The following is a 24,190-nucleotide window of genomic DNA, read 5'->3' on the forward strand; positions in this document are numbered from 1 at the left end:
AACTACTTATGAATAATTCAACTATCAACTTTATTTATTTATTTATCTTTTGAGGAAGATTAGCCCTGAGCTAACATCTGCTGCCGATCCTCCTTCTTTTTGCTTAGGAAGACTGGCCCTGAGCTAACATCCATGCCCATCTTCCTCTAGTTTATATGTGGGATGCCTACCACAGCATGGCTCAACAAGCGGTGCCATGTCCACACCCGGGATCCAAAACCTCCAATCCCTGGCTGCCAAAGAGGAATGTGCGCACTTAACTGCTATGCCACCAGGCTGGCCCCTCAACTTTATTTTTTAAAAAACACTTATTTATAGGAATATGATAGAGAACATGTTTGTTCTGATTTTTATCATATTGATGTATGGATTCTTCATGTTTCAAAGCAGTGAGCATGAATTTTAGTATGTTCATAAACAACGATACTCTAAATGTTGTACAGTTAAGGTCTATCTGCTTTGTTAACAAGGTGTTTGGGATCTAGATTAAGAAAAAAAAGACATAGCTTCATAAATTTCCCAGTCGTTCTCAAAATGATGATGGTAGAGCCAATATGAAGAAATGTAGTGAGAGGTGAATGCTCCAAAGTCAGAGAGTAGTGGGAAAGTAGAATAGCAATCTGTTTATGGGATGAGGTTGGTTAGTTTTAATTTGCATATCTTTTATGAATGAGGGCCATTTATCATGTGTGAAGGTCATTTTTATATTTCTTTTTCTGTGACTTGTCTGTTAATGTCTTCTATTTTTCTCTTGAGTGGCTGGTCTTTTTCTTCTTGATTTCTAGAAGCTTCTTATTTATTAAGGAGTTTAGCCCATTACCTGTGATTTGAATGCCAGATATGTTTTTTTCCCAGTTTGTAACTTGTGTTTCAACTTTGCTTATGTTATTGTTATTTTTTGCCTTGTAGTAGTTTTTTTATTTTTAATTAGTTAGATTTATTAATATTTTATGGCTTCTAGATTTTGAGTCATAGTTAGAAAGGCCTTCCCATTCCAACGTAAGAAGAGAGTTTACCCATATTTTCTTGTAGCACATTTGTCTGTTCATATTTTTCATTTAAATATGTGATCCATTGGGGATTTATCCTCATATACAATATGAGATATAGATTGAACTTTATTTTTTCCAGATGTTATCCACTTATTAAAAAGTCCATCTTATCCCACTGATTTGAGACTCTACTTATTTGGGTCTATTTCTGGACTTTCTATTCAATTCCATTAGTCTATTCCTTTGTAAATCCCAAAGAGTTTCATTATTGACATTCTGTAGTATTTTTTAATATACAGAAAACTATTCTTCCTTTATCAAAGAGTTTTTCTGATTATTCTTTTTTTCCTATATGAACTTTAGAATCAGCTTGTCCTATTCCAGAAAATATCCTCTTGGTATTTTCATTGAGATTGCAGTAAATTTAAAAATTAAAATTTAGGGAGAATTGACGTACGTTGACTTTTCCTATCTAGGAACATGGTCTGTCTTTTCATTTGTTCATGTCTACTTTTGAGTCGTGTAGGAATGTTTTAAAGTTTTCCTCATATATGTTTTGTATATTCCTTGTTAAATTTATTTCTAGACACTTTTAAATTTTTGCTGCAATTAGTGGAATTTTTTCTTTATTTTGTAAGGGGGCATTATGTGTGTGTGTACAAATATGTGTGTGTATATACATATAGATATATGTATATATTATATACTATATTGTACATATACTATATATTTTATATAGTATATATAGTATCTATAAAATATATAAATTATATTTTTATATATATAAATTATATTTTATAGATACTATAAATATGTATACATATATTTATATGTGTATATGTACACACACATATGTATATACACTTAATTTTCTATTTTTATATATTTTTTCAATTGATTTTCTTGGGTTTTCCAGTTATATAAGCTTATAGTCTACAAATAATGACAACTTTATAATCTTTTTTTCCCATAGTTCCATCTCTACTTTCTCTCTCTCACTAGTTCCCTTGACTGATACTTCCAGCACCACTGTATTAGCAGTGGGAGAGTAGGCATCCCACTTGTCCTCCTCTTGACCTGAGCAGGAATCCTTCAGTATTTCTCCATCAAATCTGGGACTGGCTTTGAATACTAAAGTTAATTTCTAGCCAGACATTACTACTTTGCTCTATCTGGAAAACTGAAAATTTGGGCCAACAGTAAGGTCCATAAATGTCTATCAGTAAGAGATTGGTTAAATACATTATGATACATCCATTGCATAGAATAGTCTGAGCAATTATAAAATAATATGTACTGTTTTAATCCTTTTTGTTGTTCAAAAAATCCTAGAGAATAGGCATGGAAAAGTATTTGGAAGGATATTCAAGAAACTGATCTAAAAGTTATAAACATATAAACTAGTCATTGGTAACATCAATTTCAACTAATTTGTAAAATTTTAAAAAATTCATGAAAATATTTTGGCATAATTAAAAAATGAGTTAGCAATTAAAAAAAAATAGATCCATGTTCTTCCCCTTCCCCTGTTCTGGATCCCTTTCTGTTATTTAAAAGTTTTTTGTCACTTAGTCTTTGAAAAGTTGCGCTAAAATAATAGCGTAGAAAGGGGTTTACAAGATATAAGCCACAAGGGAAAAGAAAACAGGAGAAAAGTCTACAGCAGATGAGAGATTTCAATAAATTTTGAAAGCCAGAAGTTGGATGGGGTAGAGATAATTGAGTTAGCAAAGTGGAAGAGGGAGTAAGGGAAATGCTTCGAGGAGACTTTGCACTTGCAGTTGCAGGAAGCCATGGAAGGCAGGGGTGAGGCATAAGCCTGAAGAACGGAGATTGCCCTAAATTTGTTACAAACCTCTAGACCACTGGGTCCCTTCCCCACCTCATACAGCCAGCCTGTGCTCACTCGTTCCACCCCTACCTTACCACCACCAACATGATCCCTCTATGAAGTATGAAGTTTCTCTAGAGAAACGAGTTTATTTTTTGATGGAGAATTCCTATAACAAAATAGTCAGACAGTGGGAAAGAAAAATATGTTTGAAATAGAAACTTCAGTGGAGATTGTAAGATAAAGTTAAGTAATTCTCCTGGTCCAAGATTTCACAGTCTTGGCACGATTGACACTTGGGGCTGGAAATTCTTTCGGTGGGAGATTGTCCTGTGCATTGTAAGATGGTTAGCAGCATCTCTGGCCTTTACTCACTAGATACCAGTTGCATGCTCCCTTTCCCTGTGGTGACAACCAAAAATATCACCAGACATTGCCCAATGGCTGGGGTGGGGAGACTCAATTGAGAACCTCTGTCTCAGACAATAGAAAAGAAAGATGAAGAGATGATCCTTAGGATAAAAGGACAATATGTCTAGAGAATAATATAGAAGTTTCAACATCCTACTACGAGAATTCATAAAGAGAGACTGAGAAAAGGGGAGGGAGGAAATTAGCAAAGAAATAATAAAAGAAAAAATTTGCAGATAACATTGAAAGAACTGCTGAGTTTCCAGCAGAATCAATGAAAACAGATCCATTGGAAGGTACATCATTGTGAACTTTCATCATCACTAGAGATAATGGGAAGATTCTAGAAAGAAAAACAGGTCAGTTACAGAGGAATGGGAACTAGAAAGACATTAGACATTTCAGTGGCAACACTGGAACTAAAAGACAGTGGAACAATCCTTTTAAAGTGCTGAGGGAAAATGATTTCAACTTATCCAAATTATCAATCAAGAATGAGAATAGAACAAAGACGTTTTCAGACATGCAAGCGCTCTAAAAGTTTACCTTCTATGCACCCTCTCTGAGTAAGCTATTAGAGTCTGTGCTTTAGCAAAATAAGAGAGTAAACTAAAAATCATGTGTTTGGGCATTGCAAGATAGTATTGATGGGCATTTCACAGATATGTTGAAGCATTTGGATAAAATTCATCTTAGATCTATTTTTAAAAAGGTGAAAAAGCAAGGCAATTATTAACTCAAGGGAGTACAGGAGATTTTCTAGAAAAGCATTATCATGGCACCTTACTTGATTCCGCAATGTACTATATTTACATTGTCAGGATGATATAAACCCTAATTATTTTTTTATTTTATTTTTTTTTAAAGATTTTTTGTTTCCTTTTTCTCCCCAAAGCTCCCCAGTACATAGTTGTATATTCTTCGTTGTGGGTCTTTCTAGTTGTGGCCTGTGGGACGCTGCCTCAGCATGGCCCGACGAGCAGTGCCATGTCCGTGCCCAGGATTCGAACCAACGAAACTCTGGGCCGCCTATAGGGGAGTGCGCAAACTTAACCACTCGGCCATGGGGCCAGCCCCTCTAAACCCTAATTGTTGATTTGAATGAAACTTGTGATGTGGCTGTGTTAGAAAGAAGGGTGAGGTCAAAGTAGTGGTGGTGGTGTGTGTAAAAGAGCTAAATCCTCAAATACCATGACAAGAAGTCAACAAATAATGTCTAAAACTGAAAATGCAGAAACATTGGTATAAGCATATCAGCTAGGAAATGAAGACCATCTAGCATGGTTGTATGGAACTTGGGGTGAAGCTAGGTGGGGAGAAGTCGGTCAGGGGACTGATGGCACTCATGGGTATTTTTTTGTTATAAGCCTTTAAAAACCATTTGAATTTTCACTTACATGTATTACTTTCATTAAAAATAAAGATCCAACAAAGGTAATATATATGTATTATAGGAGAAAAATCACATAAGACAAGCAAAAAGAACACAAATATATAGAATCTCCTCCACCCAGAGATAATCATTGTTAACGTCCTGAAATAGCTTCTTCTTGAAAAATTCTGAAAAACAAATGAAAGTACTTTTAAATCCTCCCAAAACCTTACAAAAAATTCTTGATACACTAAAACTACCAATAAAGGAGAAAGCAGTGTCTAGGGTTATTCATTTTTGACTAAGTCAACCTTTCTGATCAAAATGTTTGGTGTCATTTTGGTTATATCTTCACTAACGGGGCAGAATGGAGAATTGAGACAGTTTTCCAAAATACTTTATCTTGTCATTTTAGAAAGAAGCAGCTTTTTGTCTCAGTTTTCCAAACAACTGGCTCTATTTAGAAGTTTAGGAAGTTTTGGAAACAGAAATTCATCAGGACAATTTGTCTCAAAAGAATTTTTGTAATCTTTTCTCTTTTTAAGTATGGATGAATAATTTCATTTCTCTGAAGAGTTTCTTTGAATTCTTTCAATGAAAAAAAATATGAAAAGTGTAATTCAGTGTTGATACCTCACATTTTAAATGCAGAAAAACTTCAGATAGTAAATACAGAATTTGGGAGAACTGTCCTTGGAAAGGGAGTACTGGTAAACAACGTTAAGAATAATTAAATTTTTTGTTTTTGTTTTTGTTTTTTTTTTTGCTGAGGAAGATTCTCCCTGAGCTAACATCTGTTGCCAATTTTCCTCTTCTTTTGTATGTGAGCCACTACCAAAGCATCGCTGCTGAGGAGTGGTGTAGGTCCATGTTTGGGAACCAAACTGTGCCCCTGAAGCAGAGAGGGCCGAACTTAACCACTAGACCACCGGGGCTGGCCCAAGAATAATTAAAAACTTAAATGTGAATAATGAAATGGATATTTTTAAAGAAATTAACCTGAATTAAAATTTTGAGAAAAAATACGCAGTTGATAGATTCTTCTACCTCCTAAGGTCATTGAGTTTTGGTTAGTTTAAAAGTTTCAAAATTCAACTAATATTTGCTGAATTCCTTTCATCTCTCAGGCCTTGTCCTTGATATATTCACTTAAATGCTCCATATAATATCAAAACAATCTTGCAGCTTTCATGATGCATTTGTAGAGGTCTGACTTGAAGGAATATAGTGGGGCTTAGAGTATGGTGGATTTCTGTGAATTTACTTGGCAGTTGGCTACTGCAGTGGGTGTTAGAGAATATGCATACCAAAGATGATGATGGTACATTTCTCAGGAAAGAACAGAGTAACCATCAACCACTGGAGATAAGCATAGGAGAGTCTGGAGGAGGTAGTCTTGACGCAGAGTCACAAGATAACACATTCAGTCTGTTCTTTTGCAGAGTTGATCCCACAGATGTGCACATACAACCTTTCTGCCCATAGGGCGTTACAAAATAGCTACGTGAGTGCATAAGGCAGGTATGAGGCAAACCAAAGCTGTTAATGAGGACTACCCATATTGTGAAGCAACTACCATGGGAGTTGTGGCCAAAGGGCACTGGTGCCCTGATATGCCTTTAGGAGTCTTTAGGAGAAAAAAGGGAACATGCACTTGGAGGCCTGCAGGATCTTCCTCCCTGGTGAAGGTGGGCAGGTCTCTGCCCCTGTAGGCTGGAATAGTTTTTGTCTTTTCTGAGGCCCATTTGCTAAGACTGTGGTCTTCAAAGGTGACTGTGAATTATTATCCCCATTTTACAGATGAAGAAATTGAGCCTCAGTAAAGTTCAGTTAAAGTGTGTGTTTGTGTGCACGTATGTAGTAGGTAAAATTTATTAGCTCTATTGATAGACATTTCTTATAAGTAACTGCCCTACCTTATTACTGGTGGTGTTTACTAATTAATATTTACTTTAGATCTTACCTCTTTCCAAAAGAAAGGATTTGTGGCTGCTTTTTGCAAATTATAACAGCCTAAATGTACCTCTTCGTTATTCTGTTTTATTCAAAACAATGCCATCTTGTTGATCCAGAACACTCAGAAGTTTTTGAGGCTACATTTAGCAGGTCAGAAGAGCTAGTATTTAATGGCAAACTTTATGCACTGGGCAACTTGGAATTCTCAGCCAGCACCAAAAATTCAAATCCTACTTCCCCACCCTGACAGCAGGAGGGCTCCGGGTGTAGGTGGGGTGCTGGTGCACTCCTGGGGGGCTTTTCAAGGATTCCGGAGGACTCCGCTCCGAGAGAACCTGCCTCTTCTGCTAACGTCTCCTACCCGGCTTGGAAGGCACCTGTAGCCCCAAGCAAGAACGGGGCGGGACTCGGCTTTCTTCAGGTCAAACGTGGCAGGGAAATTCAGCAACTGCCCTTTCATCTCCTTTCTGATGATCAAACCGTGCGCTCCATTTAGGCAGAATTTGGGCATATAAGGCAGAAGGTAAACTCATAATCTGAAAAGAATTCTGGTTACGTGGCGAGCCCAGGTATGGATCGCTAAGGAAGCGGACTCAGACCTTTCTCCCCACTTGCTAGTTTTGTTACTTGCTTTGGAAAGCCGAAGGACAGCACGCTCTGTCCCTGGTGAGGTGTGCTCTTCCAGCATTCCACCGCAGCCCGCCTCGGGTGTTCCCGTTTTTGAGCCCTTTCCGGGACCCAAATTCCAGCACCCGAAAGTCGGCCCAACAGCCGGCCCCTGGGCCCCGCCCACTTTGGCCGGGGGTCTGAGCCGCCGGCAGCCGGAGCGGGAGCCGACGCCGGAGCCCGAGCGGCCGCGGCCCCTTTAAGGAGCCGCTCTGCGGTAACCCGAGCCCGCAGTCCGGCGGGCGCGGCGGGCGCGGCGGTAGCTGGAGCCTCCGTGACGGCTCCTCCAAGCGGCTCGGAGCCCGCGGCTCTCCTGGCTCCCGCTGAGCATCCGCGGGGCGGCTCCGGCCGGCGCCAGCCCTTGGGCCGGGCCGGATGAGCAGGCGCCCGTAACCACCCGCCGCCTCTCCCGGCCCGACGCAGCCGCCGCCCGCGCGCGAGTCGCCCCGGGACCCGGCACAGGTGACGCTGTTTGGAGTGGGTTCGGGGAGAAGGGCGGGCTCGCCTTGCCCCGCGGCGCCCCCGCGCCGCCGAGCTCAGCCTGCAGGCAGGGGCGCCCTGCTGCCCTCCCCCGGCCTAGCGCGGCCGAGGCTCCCTGCGGCGCCCGGAGGCGGGGTGGGCGTCCCGAGCGCGCGAGCCGGAGGGGGCTCCGCCGCGGGCTGCAGCAGGTGTGCGCGGCCGGCGCAGCATCCTCCCAGCCCGCGGGCTGCGGCGCCGCTCGGGGCGCAGAGGGTGTCCCAGCCCGCGGCCCCGCGCAGCCCAGACGCCCCGCGTCCCGCTCGCGGTTCCGTGGCTGCCTCCGGGTCTCGGCTCACAGGGCGGGGTGCTTTGGCATCTGGGGGAAGCTTGCTTGTTAGAGGCCGGTACGCAATCAGGTGCATCAAGTGGGTAAGTCTCCCCCCTCCCACCTCCCCGTTACTAAATAAAACGAGAAGCTTTTATTTATCCTTGCAATTCTCAAGTGGGTCCCATTTTTAGCCACCGAGTGGCTGAAGAGTCTGGTGGGAGAGGGATTGGGCGCAGAGTCAAGAGGGAGAAATTGGTTTCTATTTCCAGCTCTCCCATTGTAACCCCGGGCATGTTGATGAAATGAAGTGCCTCGGTTTACCCAGCCGTGAAATGGCATCTGTAATGCTAGCATTTTCCTAGTGCCCCAAGACGGGAGGAAAACCGCTGTGAAAACATTTTGAGTTAAGTTCGTTAAAGGGGTCATTAAACTGGCCACTGTTGCTGGCCAGTTTTGTCTTAGTTGTACACATCTCAGTGTTAATGTGGTGCACATTTTTATATGAACTTATAAAGTTCTTAAAGTGTGATCTTTGACAAAATATTTAAATGAATCCAATACCAGTTTGGGGACAAGATGGAAGAGTTTGTGTGGACGTTAGGAGTTGATGTGTGAAGTAGGAAAAAAGCTGTCATTTTAGTAAAATCTTTGCTCAGTCATAAATGGAGTTGAGAAAGATGGATCTTGGATTGTGTGTGTGTTTTAAGTGAGATGCTGCTCTGTGAGCATGTGGTATAGGTTGGAATGCAGCTTCATCTTTGTGTAGCCAGTTAAGGTAAGACATAGAGAATCCCAGTTCCCTTTTAGCCGTGCTATAGATGAAGTAGAGAATTTTTTCCCTTGTTTATCTTTTCCTTAAATTGTCTGGGTGAAACTGAATTAGAAAAGTGTACTCCTGCAACGCTGGGAAATTGGAAAGAATGGCTTGAGGGACCATGGATTTTAGTTTGTTTGCCATCCTCCCTCCTGTGGCACCAGGTGATCCTGAGGGTAATACATTTGAAGGTGCTTCTTTCTTTCTTACTTCGGCAGCCCCTTTTGCCACCTTACCTACCTCCAGGGATCGAATTCTTACTGTGTATTCTTGCATGAGTTTGACCTGTCTACCTGTCTCACACTCCGCTGCTCAGGCCGTCATAATTATTTACACTATTAGCTTTCTGTTCCTCTTCCTTTCATGCTAAGTCTTCTCTACCTCGTTGGAAAGAATAAAGCTGTATACTTGGAGGTGCCTAGGAATGGCAGTGGTCAAGGGGCTGACACATCTGGCAAACTCCAAAGAAGCTGGGTCTTCTGAACAGACCCTGGAGTGTGGAGGCAGCGTTGGTCTATCTTTTCCTTCATTTTCTGAAATCTCCATTGGTGAGAGAGTCGTTTGATTACCAAAGTAAACGGAGGCTTTGGGAGCAGTGAGCTATCAGAAATCTAACTCAGTCCTACACCGATTATGGGCATTTCCAGCAAAGGAGTGGGGAGGAGGAAGTGGCGACTTGGAAGGGACTGAGGGTCCTCCAAATAACTGGATGACCGGAGAGGGTGGTAAAGTACCCCTGGCTTCCCCACTGGGAAATGGGTAAAGGGCCGGGTGGCAGAAAGGGAGTGGTGGAGCTGCAAGGCAAATTCTGGAATGTGCCCTAGATGTAACCTCCCCTTCTCCCCCTTTCCCTTTGAGAGTGTGTCTTGCCCCTCAAAGCCTGGTATAGCTATCCTGCAGTTCTCAGACTTGTTCACTTGCCTCCCTTGGTGCTTTAAAGGAGGCCCAGTGTTTATATTCCTCCCTCAGAGCTGGCCTTCCAAGTATGAGAGGAAACTGAACAGTTTACTTCATGAGAAACCTTCAGATCTCAGTGCCTCCCTGCACCCTCCTCAAATTAATGTCCCATATTCTACAGATTAAGGATTGATTTAGCTTCAGTATCTCTTGGAAGGTTGAAAAGTGGGATACTCAGTTTAGCTGAGAAAAGTAAACTGAACAGTCTACAGGAAAATACAGAAAACTAGTTTTTTTCTAGAGGAAGATAATGAATTAATTGCCTGGGTGAGAACTGTGGGCAATTGGACAAGGAAGGGCAGTACTGGGGGTACAGTTATGCTGGACAGCTTGTGCCCCCCTCCTTGAGAGAGGACAGGATGCCACCAAGCTCATACAGTTGTCTTGTTGTGCTTTCCCTCTTTCCATTTGCCTTGTGAGAGGAAGAAGAAAGCAATATGGAGGTGGAGTAACCATCTGTTCTCAAGGTTGGGAACAGACTTTGACTCAGCATTAGGAGTGAGCTGTATTCACCTGGCATTGGGATCAGGCACTGGACGTATTACACTAGAGAACGCATTACATCAGGAAAGTGAGTTAGTCTTCTAAGGAAATCTAAGGTATTTCAAGAGTGACTTTGGTGGTGTTTTTTCTTGTTGGAGATGAAAGAATGGAGTCCTGCTTCTCTGAGGTTTGTTATTCACAGTGAGACAGCTGGATGTGCTGCATTCAGATCCCAGACCTGAAAAGAAGGCAGGAATAGCAAAGAATGTTTTTTTGCTCAGAACATTGGTCTGTTCAAGGAGAAGACAATCCTGTGGATACATGAGAAGGAACTTGTGAATCGTAAAAGGCCATGGTTTGTGAAAACAGCTGAGGAAGACAGCTAGAAGTGTGTTCGGAGCTTGAGCCAGCATGAGGAAAGGAGCTGCTGCGCCGGGGGACCAATAGGGAGTGGGGAGTCTGGCTAGATGGACAAAGGCTTATCTAAAGCAGTGTTTCCAACATTTTTGGATTACAACACAGTACAAAATGCATTTTTACATTGAGACATAGAACATAAGTATATGTGCATCTGAAACAAGTTTCATGAAACAATACGTATGCCTACAATAAATATTCTATTTTCTGTTTCTATTTCTACTCTATTTCTGTTTCCATTCTGTTTTGAAAAACTTATTACGGACCACTATTTGGACACCATTTATCTAATGGATGGAAAAACAGGTTGCTGGGGAGCAGGCTGGGCTTTGGGGTTGGAGATGCTGGAGGAGGTGGAAGGGGACAGACTTGATTGGGAGATATCTGGACCCCTCTCGGTGGGGACACAAGGGTGTAGGGGAACTCATCTGGTGTTTTACAGGTGCGGGACTCACATTAATGAAAGGAAGCTGGATGGGCAGGTGCAGAAAGGGGACTTCCTACCAATTCTATCCACTTCAAGGCAAACAGTTGGTTTGAGTGAAGAGGAAGTGTGGAATGAGTAAATTTGGATTTGAAAGCAGTATCTTTGGAGCAGTAGATTTTTCTCTGTAGGTTAAATAAGAAGACAAAGGGATCCAGAACAAATTGGGGATGGATTTAGGCCGTGTCCACTTTCTTCAGCTGGATAGGGAGCAGAGGGTCTCATGGTGCAGAGTGGGTGAGCAGGAGGCTCACATCTCCCCTTCTTGCTTTGAGAAGTTTGTGCAGAAGGAGTGGATGGAGTGTGTTCTTTCAGAATCCCATTTGCTGATCAAACTTGTTAGGAAGTTGGCCGCTTGCCTCACAGAGAATTGGAAAAGTATTTGCATTACATTTTATAAAAGGGTTAGATTATCAAGACTTCCTTAGACATCTATTTCAAGATCTACAATCAAACTGGAATCATCCTTCATAGTCTTTGGGATTGACAAAAAAGCTTCTTGGAGAAATAGGTGAAGCAGCACCCAGCATCCTTGAGCTAATTCCAGTATCTATGCCCTGAAGTTAATCAAGGGCAGAATCTAGCTGCAGCCCTTTGATTTTCTTTTCATAACAATTAACTTATGACTCCAACACCTAGTACCCTTGCCAGCGAGCAAGTACAGCAAAGCTTGGAGAAATAGTGCACAGGTTCACCTGGTTGCTTGGTTACTGCTTGCTGTTATCATCCACACTGACCTGTTTCGATCCTCCCTTTGACCCATCCCTGCCTTATCTGATTTTCCTACCTGAGTTGATATGTTTTCAGTGTTTGACTTTACCTCTCCTCAGCTGTCTGGTATCTACCTAATGTTTTCAATCCTGGTTTCTTGGGTGTTATGTCTTAACGGTGTCCACCAGACTATTCCCGTGGAGCCCATGTTTGGATCCCAGCATGTGCTTTGTTGGTGTCTATTGTATCCTGCCTTGGCTACCTTAGAAATAACTGTACATTGATGGGTTTATACATTGGTTTTAATTTGACTTTTAAGTTTTGGGGACATGGAGAAACTCTCCTGGTCAAGTTAATTTAATTAGCTTTCTCTAAAGAGGCTTAAAAAAAACCTTTAAAAAGTACATTTTGATCTGACACCAGCCCGGTGGCGCAGCAGTTAAGTTCATACGTTCCGCTTTGGTGGCCCAGGGTTTGCCGGTTCAGATCCTGGGTGTGGCCAAGGCACCGCTTGGCAAGCCATGCTGTGGTAGGCGTCCTGCATATAAAGTGGAGGAAGATGGGCACGGATGTTAGCTCAGGGCCAGTCTTCCTCAGCAAAAAGAGGACGATTGGCAGCGAATGTTAGCTCGGGGCTAATCTTCCTCAAAAAAAAAAAGTACATTTTGAAGGCATAGACAACTTCTCCCTATTTGGTATGTATGTATTTAGTGGAAGAGGAGGAGGAAGGACATTTGATGAAAAATTTAGAACAAATTTAGAAGCCCCCTTTACAAGTGTTACATTTTAGGGACATAATTCCCCAGACTAGTCTTGCTCAGTTAACATGTTTTGCTCTAATACATGTAAAAATATTGAGACAATTATGAATTAAATGCTTTGTCATTTGTTACATGCTATTTTGAGGATTGAGAAAGACTACAGCTGTGTTCCAATTGAGAAAGCTTCTTTGCCTTTTCATATTTTTAAAACCTGTATGAGTGTTACCAAACAGATCCATTTCTTACATGTTTTGTGGAGCAACCTAGGGCAAGATCGACGCCACAGGGTGGGAGGTCAAGTTGCGGCGAAGGGAAGGTCTGGCTGCCTGGAGCAAAGGCTGCATGTTTGGTGTCTCCCAGCTCAGTATCCCCATAGCGAACTCTTAGACGCTAGACATTTGGAGGACTTGAGAATGCTTTATAGCCTCAAGTCCCTAAATCTTTTATTCAGTGGTTTTTTTTTTAGTTACAGAATTGAAACTTGTTCATTATAAAAAACAGTGTAAACAACCAATACTCAAGAGAGTGAAAGTTCACTCTCCTTTCCCAACTCCCACCTGTCCTCTTATTTAGGATAAGAAAGAAAAATAAGTCAAAGGAAAATAAGATGGAGGTATGAGTGAGGTTCATTAGTGTACTTTAAAGTCCTCTTCTCTTCCTGGAAGTTCTGGCTGTAAGCTTTCCAGCAGCCAAACACAAGAGGCAAACAACCCATAACAAGCTTCAAGGTGTCCAGAAGAGAAACCAAATCGGAGAAGGCTGTCTATTTCTGATTCTAGGAGGTGAGAGAAATTTCTCCTTTGGATTTTCATCAAGAAAACACAGCATTTACAGTGACCAGCATTCTCAACCACATTCCCAATATTCCCACACTCCCCAAAACAACCAGTTTTCAGTTTTGAGGGTATAGCCCTCCAGACGTTTTTCTCTACAAATGCCAAAATGTGCCTGCTTGTGTATTTATGAAAATTTTATCACTTTGCAGTCTTTTTTTCACTCTGTAGTATGTGATGAGCATTCTTTTGTATCATCTTGTTCATTTAAATGGCTATATCACCTGTGTTAGTGCAGCTGTATCAATACATTTAACCATTTCCCTATCATTGGACCTTAAGGTTGCTTCTTATAATGATGCAATAAACATCCTCGTACGTACATCCTTTCAGTCATGTGTGAATTTGTTTTGAGGATAAAAGACAAAATCAGTAGTATACTGCTTATTTTATAATTCAGTTAACATAGTGCTATCACAATTTACTTATTCTACGATTTAATTCCCCAAATATTCATTCAGCAGTAAGTGTAGCACTAGATACTCTAGGGATTTCAAAGTGGGGCAATGCCAGCACTTGCTTACAAGAGCTCACTCTCCAGAGCAGAGGGATTAGGAACACACACTGACTATGATATCTTTGGTTTTATTTTCACCCTACCTTGTTCCAAAAATGATTTGGGAAGATGCATACAATATGACAAGATAAAGTAAATTTAGGATAGGAAAGAAAAACAAGTCAAAGGAAAATAAGATGGAGGTATGAGTGAGGTTCATTATTGTACTTTAAAGTCCTCTTCTCTTCCTTGAAGTTCTGGCTGTAAGCTTTCCAGCGGCCAAACACAGGAGGCAAACAACCCATAACAAGTTTCAGTGTGTCCAGAGGGAGAAACCAAATCGGAGAAGACTGTCTATTTCTGATTCTAGGAGGTGAGAGAAATTTCTCCTTTGGATTTTCATCAAGAAAACATTGCAGTTGCCAAGACCAGCATTCTCAACCACATTCCCAATATTGTACAGTAAAACCTAGTGACCTTCCTTTGTAATGCCATTTCAGGTCGTGTTCCTCAGTGCTAGCCAGGGGTGTCATGCCTTGGCCCTGCTCAGTGAAAGGTCATGAGGGTGAGTTGTATGTTCATGTGTTTAATCCAGAAATAGCTTAAGAGGACCTAAAGGGATACATGACCATTGAAAACAGCAATCTGACACTGTTCCTGGACAATTTTTTCTACAAGGTAGTACAGAATATGTAATTTTAGTGGAATTTCTGTGAGTAGAATCCATTTGCCCAAGAATACTAGGCTTACAACTTACAAAGAAAGAAGTGAGGATGTTTTAGATGGCATTCATGTATTAGAACTGTAACAATGACTGAACAAAATATCTTCTTTAAAAAAATAAATAAAACTCTGCACTTGGTCCTTTTTGCAGGAAGGATGGTATTTGTTCATGTTGATCAATTTCTAAAGGGTGAGAGCCACCATTCCAAGAAGTCTTGAGAACATCTCCAAGCTTAAAATGATTAATAGGTTGCAGAGTATGATAGTGTTACCAGGATTTAGAGATCCATATGTTGGGGCAGGTTGACCCTGTTTCATAAACCTGGGAAAAGTTCGACTCTAACGAGCCACCTGGAACTGAACTTTTATGATCACGTTCACCTAAGTCTTGCCTCAGGAACATTGTCCCAACAATCCTTTAATACCAAGTCCATGGGCCAAGCTTAGGTACTTGTATAGGACCTGCCCTGAATTTAAACATGAGCTTTGTAGTAAATGTTAAACTTGAGGTTACCTGAAGCCGCATCTGATTTGTTTTGCACATCACCTCACTAGCCTGTGAAATGGTTCAAGGAAACATGTCACCGCATTTAGATTTTTTGGCTTCCTGATAATATCAAACCAGATACTGAATCAGGTAGATAAGTACTGTGTTTATTGGAAAATAGTGCAGTTGGAACCAGTTTGAGGCAATGGCAGCCTTATGGAAGGAGGTCGGCAGAGAAGGTACTCTCAGAGTACCTTGGTAGAGTTTTAAGTGGCCCTAGGTAACAAGGTAACAGGCCAGCTAGAATTTAGAAGACCTTGACTGTCTTCTCATTTAAGCCGCCAAGTCCCCCAAACAGATAATAGGGGTGGACAAGCTGCAGGGCCTCTAGGCCAAAGGTTAAAGGAGGGGACATGATCACAGTGCTTCAGATACAGAATATCCTGTCTCTCTATGACTTGGTGCCATCAGAGAGACAGGTGTAACATTTTTGATTAGGAAAGGGTGGTAATAATAAGTGTTATCTTCTATTGAGTGGGGTTTTGATCTATTGCTGAATAACAAACCACCCCCAAACCTAGTGGCTTAATAAAATGATTTATATTTCTCATGATTCTGTGGGTGGCTGGGCAGTTACTCTGCTGGTTATAGGCTTCCTCATGTGGCTGCCTGCAATGGCAGGGTCAGCTGGGCTGGAAGATTCAAGATGGCTTGCCAGCATGGCTGCTAGTTGGTATTGAGTGTTTTCTGTCAGCTGGGCAGCCTTAGTTCTTTCCGCGGCCTCACATCCTCTTGTAGACCAGACAGGTTTCTTTACATGGCAGTCTCAGGGCTACGCTCCAAGGAGTGAAAGGCAGATTTGAGGCCTGCATAGGCTCCAGAACCCTTGCAGCCTCTCTTCTGTATTCTATTTGTCAACAGTGACAAGGCCAGCTCAGATTTGTGGGGGCAGAGACATAATCTCCACCTCTGGGTGGCTGGAGTGACAACATCACATTGCAAAGGAATTTATGGGTATTAAATGACTTACCACAAGTGGCTACATGTGCTGAGCACTGTGCTAGGGGCATTTAACGCCTCCCTTTTAAGCCACATGACCATCTAGCAAGGTAGGCATTCTTATCCCTGTTTCATAGAACTTGCGTGTCAGAGAAGTTATATTCTTGCCAAAGGCCGCTTGATAAAATACTGGGACTAAGATTTGATTTTAGGTCTCTCTCTAGCTGAACGGAATTCGTTTTAAGAACTCAGCAGGTGGTTGAAATTTGCTAAATTGTTCTTCAGCCCCCCTCACCCATTTAATATTGTCTCCTATTTCCTGTGGGGAGCAGGCAAAAAAGAACTAGAAGGCAAGCAGGCAAAACCCTACCTCAGGCACTTCCGTTAACCTTAAGGACTTTCTCAGGGGTAATCAAGTGGACAGCTTGGAGGTGAGAAGGACCTCCCTGTCTCCTTAGGTTCTGACTTCCTGGGTTGCGTGGCAGGTGTCCCAATGATTCCTTTAAAAAAAGAACAAAATGTATTTGCAAAATCTTACTCTGTCCAGCTTTTCTTTGATTTCACAATGTTGGTAGAAAGCCAAGAGATTTCCCAAGCCAAGAGGCTCTTCTGTGAGCCCTTCAGGAAAGGAAAAGCAGGAATATGGAAATAAGTACATCAGAAGCTGAGTAGAAGTTGGCTGCAGGACCTGCTTCCTCTTCCCAAGAGTCTCCACCTGGCAAAGCAGTGCTACTGGGTCCTTGCTTCGGCCTGAGGGTCCCTCGCTCACACAGAACACTTCTAAGTCTCAGGGAGTGTGTTGTATATGAAATGTGGATTTCCTTAAAGGTGGGCCCTCAAATTGTATAAGCTTCCAAATCCTTACTTTTTATTGGTTTCAACTACTGTATTAGTGTGACCTTCCAATCACTATTGTCTCCTGGCCTTGGCATTCTGGTTTATCCAAAATCTAGTGACTGTCATTATAACTCATAGGTTTAAAAAATAAAGACTTCTTTATAAAAGTTCTAAGTGGGGTGAGATGCTAGGAAGCAACATTTATCACGTAAATAAAATGTGCCATCTATACTGTGAGACTTAAGGCCCTAGAAAATGAACTCCTGAGTTTCCTAGGGGAGAGTGCTTCAGTGGGTTGGAGCAGTAGGCAGAGCTGGGGAAGGAGGCCTTTTTCCATTGTCGTCTCCCTCGCAGCCACAGTTCTTGTTAGGTATTAGAAAAACAAGTCCCGAGGCAGGGAGTCAGTATAAAATGAAGTAAATTTTAAATAAGACAAAAGATTCAAAAAAATTGATAACATAGATTAATTGTATTAAATTTTGTTTTATTTTTAAGTTAATAGCTAGAACATGTAAAAAGTGCAAATAAATGCAAGCTAGGAAAATAAGAAAAGTTTTGTTAAAATCCTAATTAACAATACTTTTAATAGAAGGGAGAATTGATCAAGTGTTGTAGGAAATCAAGGGGAGAAATTCTTTCTTGAAAGAGCAGGAATAACTCCCCGGCCTTGCTGTGTCAGAATCTTTTGGTGGGGACTCTGGGCCATGTGAAAAAATAAATCAAGAAACCTATTTCCCCCCCAGAAAACAAACCATAGAAAGGAAGACTACAGAATCTTCTTGACTGGTGGAAATAAGCAGAATGTATACTGAGAAAGTATTGTGTGTATGGGGGGGGGGGGCGGTGGGATGGGGAGCTCTGGGAGGTCAAAATTTGAAAAACACTGAGTTAGAGGGATCAGAAAAAAATTCCTAGAAGGCATTTAACATAGGATGTAAAGAGACAGATAGGGCTATGAGAGATAAAAGGGAAGTCTTGGGTTAAAGAGAACTATGGCAGTATGAGTTAACTGTCTACACAGTTCTTCAAGTTGTGGCAGCAAGATGAAGCCATCCCACAGCCCCTGAGTGTGGACACTTCTTGCTGAGGGTAGGTGATTCTTTAAGAGCCAGTTTAGAGAACAGAGTTTAGTCTCCTTTCTGCTCTAACGTCTTGTGATTATAATTATTACTTACAACTGAGGGGAAAATAAAGGCCCATTAGAAATGTATGAATATTTAACCTTAAATATTTTATTCTTTGTTATCATTAAAACAACCTGTAATCCAAAAAAATTGTTTCTGGGAAATGTCAATTGCCAGGGTCTGTAACAAGCAGAGTTGAACAGTTTCTCGTTAATTTGAATTCTGTTATATGCTCTTGGGAAGTAAATGGTTGAAGGAATGGGAAAATATAAAGGATACCCTTATTCAAAGTTTAGTGTCTTAACTGACACGGAGGAGCCATAGAGAAATCTTTTCTATGGTTATGAGGAATTTCTTCTTAAATCTGATGTGACATCATATATCTGCAAAAAGGAGTGTAACTGAATCATATTCATATCAGATTCCTTTGCCTGTCCTGGTTTAGTCTTCATTTTCTTCTCGTTTGCTTCAGTTTAAAAAGCTGTACCGTGAATATTGGAGGATGTATAGAAGTCAGGTTGACTTTTATGCAGCTGGCCTCCTGAAGACTTCACACTAAGTTAATGGTTCTTGAACTTAATGCCCAGAAAAGAGAAAAGAGGTGGAATGTTTTCTGCATGTAATTCTCCTAACTTTTTTTCATGTAGCTTTCAATGCAAAATTTACAAAACATCAACAACAATAGAAAACAAAAACTGTAACTACAGTTAGCCAGGAGCTTTGTATGTATTTGGTTAGATGCTCAACAGTTTTTACATGAATGAAAAGTCAAAAGTGGATAGTGTGATAGTTATTCTTTACTAGGGGATTTTAATATCTCTGATTAATAATTGACATTTCATGAGCATTTAGACAGATAATTGCAATGTACCACCCATATGAAAATGTCAAAAAAAGCAGAGTAGGGGCGGGCAGTGTGCCTTTTTTGGGTAGAGTTTTTGTTTATTTGGTTTGGTAAATATCTCATCTTCTGCAATTAAGTGTTTATTAACAAATGATTTACAGTTTGCAAATAGAGACTTTTTAAACACTTTTACTTGTTAGGGCTACTGACATAGTAGATAAATCAATAAACGAGTACTTCTGTAGTTGATAAGAGTATGAAAATACAGTGCAGATTACCATTATATATACACATGAAACCTTTGAACACATACCATGTGTTGTAAGGAGTTTGGGAAAGAAATCAAATATCATATTGCTATGGTCTGAATATTTGTGTCTCCTCCAAATTCATATGTTGAAATCCTAACCCCCAAAGGTGGTGGTATTAGTAGGTGGAGCCTTTGGGAGTGATCAGGTCAAAGGGTGGAGCCCTCAGGAGTGGGATTAGTGCTCTTGTAAAAGAAATCCCACAGAGCTTTCTAGCCCCTTCTACCATGTGAAGTCTGCGACCTGGAAGAGGGCCCTCACCATGCTGGTACACTGATCTCAGGCTTCCAGCCTCCAGAACTGTGGACAATAAATTTCTGATGTTTATAAGCCACCCAGTCTGTGGTATTTTGTTTTAACAATGCAAACAGACTGAGACACATATGCAGTATTAGCTCCTTTATAGTATTGGTACTCTTTGCTTTTGGACAACTGGAGGTGAGAATCCTTTGAAGTCAGTGTGTTTTCATGCTGTAATACTAGAGTCATCAATTTAGAAAATTCTTTTTTGCGGTATTCTGATTCTACTGGTAAACTGAGGGACCTGTAACTGATGAGATACCAGCAGAATAGAAAGCACATATAAGAATATGACTGTCTGTTATTATCATTATTTTATTTAATAGACATTGAGCACAGGCTGTATGGCAGGCACTGTGTTAGCTATGGGGACACAATGGAGAGGGGAAAAAGTGTTCGTGTTTTCCACCTTCCTAGGGCTCACATTCCACTGGGGGGTGGAGACATTCATTTAAATTGCAGGCGTAAAGGAGAGGGACATGATGTTATGAGAGCAGATAAGGAGGGGAATTGACCTGTTAGTGGAGCTCAGAGAAGCTCCCTGAGGAGGTGAGGATTGACCTGAGAGCTGAAGAAGCATGAGAGTTAACTTGGGAGTGGAGGAGCATGGATGAGAGTTGGGGAATAGGTTATGCAAAGGCCTTGTAGAGGGAGGGAACATGGCATCTTTAAGGAACAGAAAGAAGGCCACCTTAGCTGGAGTGTAGCAAACGAGGGCAAGTGCCAGGTGAGGCTGAGCACTGGGAAACCAATGAACATTTTAAGTTGGGGGTAGGTGAGGAGGTGACATGATCAGAGACAGCTTTTAGAGAAGATTTCCCTGGCGTCCTCCACGCTAAGAATACCAGTTTGGAGACAATCGACAAAAGTGATGGTGGTAGCTTAATAAAAATGGATGTTTTTGAAAGCTATTTAAGAAGTGAAATCCACAGGACTTGGTAGGCTGGATGTGGTGGTAAAGTAGGAAGGTGCAGAAAGCAAGTTATCAAGGATGACTCCTAGGTTTCTGGCTGTCGAATCTGGAGGTACAGTTATGCCATTCACTGAGATGAAGAACCTAGAAGAGGACTAAGTTTAGGGGTCAGGTCATGAGCTTGGTTTGAGGTGCTTTTGAAATGCTTGTGTGGTACTGACAAATAGGCATTTGGCTATATGCGTCAGGACTCAGAGGAATAGAAATTTCAGAGGAATGATAAGGGTGAGGACAAGAATAGAGTGGGCTGAAGAGTGAGAAATGGCAACAGTATGGACACACCTTTCTAGAACTTTGTCCTTAAAGGATATAGGGGAGGGGCAGGAGAGAGGGCAAGAGAGAGAAAACTATATTGGAAAAGAGAGGTGGGAAAAGGATATAGGAAGAAGAGATGGTGGATCTGCTGATTTTCATTTTTATTGGAGACTTCAGCCTGTTTAAAAGCCAATGGAAAGATCTAGTTGAGGAGAGAATAAAGGATAACGAGGAGCAAAAGATTTCCAAGGAGGCCAGAAATGATGGATCCAAAGTGCACAGGTTAGAAAGGTTGTCCTGAGATGGGAGGACAGATGGTTGAAGATGCAGGTAGTTTATACGGGTGATAGTGTGATGTTGAGAGTTTTCATGTGTTGGCTTCTATTTTATTGTGAGGGAGGACGGGAGTAACCTGCTGAGGGCAGTGTGGTAGGAGTGCAGGGCAGTGTTGAGGGCTGTTTGATCCCTCTGTAATTTCACACTCATCAACCTCAACCTCTTCTGAGATATGACTTTTTCCAACAGAGTGCTCTGATTGTTTGGGGCTCATCTTTGAGCAAATAGTTGGACATATTCAGGGTTGGGGTTTGGCCAGCTAGTGGGTTCGGGAAAGCTGAGAGGTCAGTGGACTTGAGAAGGTTGTAAAACTGGGCAACGCTTGAAGGAGAGGTCAACAAAGGAAATACTTGAAATGCTATTTTGGAGGCATAAAAATGAGGAGAAAGGAACCATAAAGGTCCATGGGTGGTTGAGGTGGGATGGAAGAGGTGCCGTTCCAGATGAAGATAAAATGAGTTGTTAAGGACACCTGGGCCTTCTATGTAGATAGAAAGTCACTCAGGATGTTGGCAGGGCTTAAGGACATCAGTGGGGCAGGGCTACATTCTCTGAATGGGAGGAAATGTTTAGGAGGTTGGAATACCAAAGAGGAGAGGGAGAGGGTGGTGTAACTGAATAGCAGGACCAAAAGACCCTGGGTGTTTACAGGCAGTGAGGGAATGGAGGAGTAAGGCCTGAAGGGGACCATGAGGAGCAAAGAGGATATAGGGCCATCTCTTGACTCTGAAGTGTAAGGGACTAGGCAGCCACTACCTGGTAGGGTTGCAGAAGAAAAGGGGTGTCTTCAGAGCGTGCAGAGGAGAGGCCAAGCATAGAGCACTGTTTTCTGGGTGTGGAGCAGCAGTTCCAGGCAGCCTAGTGGAAGGGCTTGGGAGATGGAGGGGGTGATAGGTTGGGTCAGGTGGCTGCAAAGGAACTTTGACGCATGGCAGGGATGGTCACGTGGAGAGGATAGATTTCTGCAGTGGGGGCTGCCTACATTTTGAGTGTTGACTAATGTAAACAGAGATTAGTTGGTGGCCTATGGCCCAGTGGCCAGAGAATGGTCTTGTTTCCCTTGGCTGGAGTGATGACAGATCCTGAAATTACATGTCCTACATGCTGCTGGAGATGGACGATGGCAGAAGCAGAAACTTACTGAATGTGCCGTATATGCCAATTACCGTTCTGAGTGCCCAACAAACATTATGTGGTTCATTCCCCGTGACAACGATGTCAGGTTAGTATTGTTGTTATATCCATTTTACAGGTGAAGATACTGAGGTTCAGTTAAAGCACATGAAGTAATTTGTCCCAGGTCACACAGCTAGCAAGGGGTGGAACTGACATTCAAACTCAAGTCTGTGACCAAGCCTGTGTATTTCCCACCGTGTTATATGTACTTAATATTTTCTTACATGTGCAATTTTGATTTTTTTTAACATAAATGATAGAATATTGAGAATCTAATGTAGTAGTTAGTACAAAACTGCCTTTTTAGATGTCAGAATTAAGTTCATTCCTAGAATCCCAGGATCTTACTTTGAGGGTCCTCTGACAGTCAGACTAGTGCTCATGCCCTCTGTGGACGCACCCTCCAGTTGTCCTGTTAGCACTTCTGTGACGGATGCTTCGACACTTCTAAATTGTTAGAAGGTTCTTCCTTAAATTAAGCTGAACTCTTCCCTCCCTGTAATTTTTGCCCACCTGTGCCATTTTGAGTAATGCAGGGTAAGTTCCCTCTTTCACTGTTTCATGACTGTTCTTTAGATGTTAGAAGAATGCTCTCAGGTCCTCATTAAGTAAACTTGTTCCCAAGCTGACATTACTCAGCCCTTTAACTCATCATGATATGATCTGGTTTCTGAAAATCACCATGTTAATTACACTACTCTCAGGGTACTTTGGTATGTGGTTAATTCAGAGTAAAGTGGGAGTGATGAGTGTCTTCATCCAAAGTTATACTTCTGCACCATCTGATTAGAAATGAGCCTGAAGTTTGCTTTTGGTTACTAGTATCTTCATTACATTGTTGTCTCTCATTGGTTTGTGTAACTTAAAATGCCAAGGCTTCCTGTGTGCGTGTGGGTTAGTTATGTGGCTACTATGCTAAGTCCTTGGGTATTACCTTTTAAAATTTTATTCCTGCTATATTTTATCTTTCTGATTGGAAGTCATTATTTTAGCCAATGAAGATAATTTTGAAACTTGATTTTTTTTTTTAAGCTGTTACATTAGCTATCTTTGCCGGCTCTATTTTATATGTAGATTGAGTAAACATATAAATATTTGTAAAAATATTACTGAAAACAGACCAAAGAGAGAGAACCCTAATGGGATAGCAGAAGATATTTCTCAAGTCTACTTCAGATCTCTGATCTACATGGTGCTTCTAGTTTTTCAACCAGCCCTAGATTTGCCTAATTTTGTTATGCAGCCACATTTCTTTGTATTATTCCTAAGGCTATCATGGGAAAGTTTCAGAACTTTCCTGGAATCAAGTTATCCTTCATTTGATATTCTTCAATCTATCAGAATTTGACAGTCAGTTAATTGTAGGAGTAAGGGATAGGAAGGAGTCCAGGGTGGGTGAGCTGCCCGAGATTGGAAGATGAGGCAGTGTTGTGGATGAGAGTGTCATTCTCTGAGATATGGAACCCTGAGGGAAGGACTCGTTTGAGGTGAAGTTCAGCTGGGGTCCTATGGAGCCTGTGGGGCCTCCAAGATGTCCACATGGAGCCATCCAGAGGGTAGCTGACCATCCAGGTCTGGTGCGCGGGGGTTGGTGGGGTCTGGTTGCACACGTTGTAAGCCATGGTGAAGGGGTGAGCACAGCCTATGGTGTGCAGACTAAGAGGAGCTGCCTTGGGGCAGTGGCGGGGGGGGGGGGGGGGGGGGGGGGGGGGGGGGGGCGGTGGTAGTAAACACTGTCACGTTGCGGGAGTTCATGCCCGATAGCCTTCATTTTTGGTGAAATGGGAAGAAACCTCATCTATTGTAAGAGAGGGAGAGCTGGAGATTTGCAAGCAGGGAGTGCTTGGAAGCAACATG

The 24,190-nt window shown here is 41.9% G+C and overlaps 1 protein-coding gene across 9 annotated transcripts in view; it reads left to right on the forward strand.

Moving 5' to 3' along the window:
- TLCD4 (TLC domain containing 4) overlaps window positions 1-24,190 on the forward strand; it is a 99,119-nt gene that overhangs the window by 24,725 nt on the left and 50,204 nt on the right. Inside the window, exon 1 of one of the 9 annotated variants that reach the window (XM_046645575.1) lies at window positions 7,003-7,085. The exons of 4 other annotated variants lie outside the window; for them this stretch is intronic. The gene's annotated coding sequence lies outside the window, so the exon portion shown is untranslated. Of the gene's footprint in view, window positions 1-7,002; window positions 7,132-7,545; window positions 7,691-7,994; window positions 8,117-22,281; window positions 22,380-24,190 lie in introns of those variants that run through there. 4 more of the 9 variants (XM_046645573.1, XM_046645574.1, XM_046645578.1 and 1 more) reach the window with 4 other exon arrangements.

The sequence above is a fragment of the Equus quagga genome, chromosome 18 (genome assembly GCF_021613505.1).
Source record: "Equus quagga isolate Etosha38 chromosome 18, UCLA_HA_Equagga_1.0, whole genome shotgun sequence".
Taxonomy (NCBI): domain Eukaryota; kingdom Metazoa; phylum Chordata; class Mammalia; order Perissodactyla; family Equidae; genus Equus; species Equus quagga.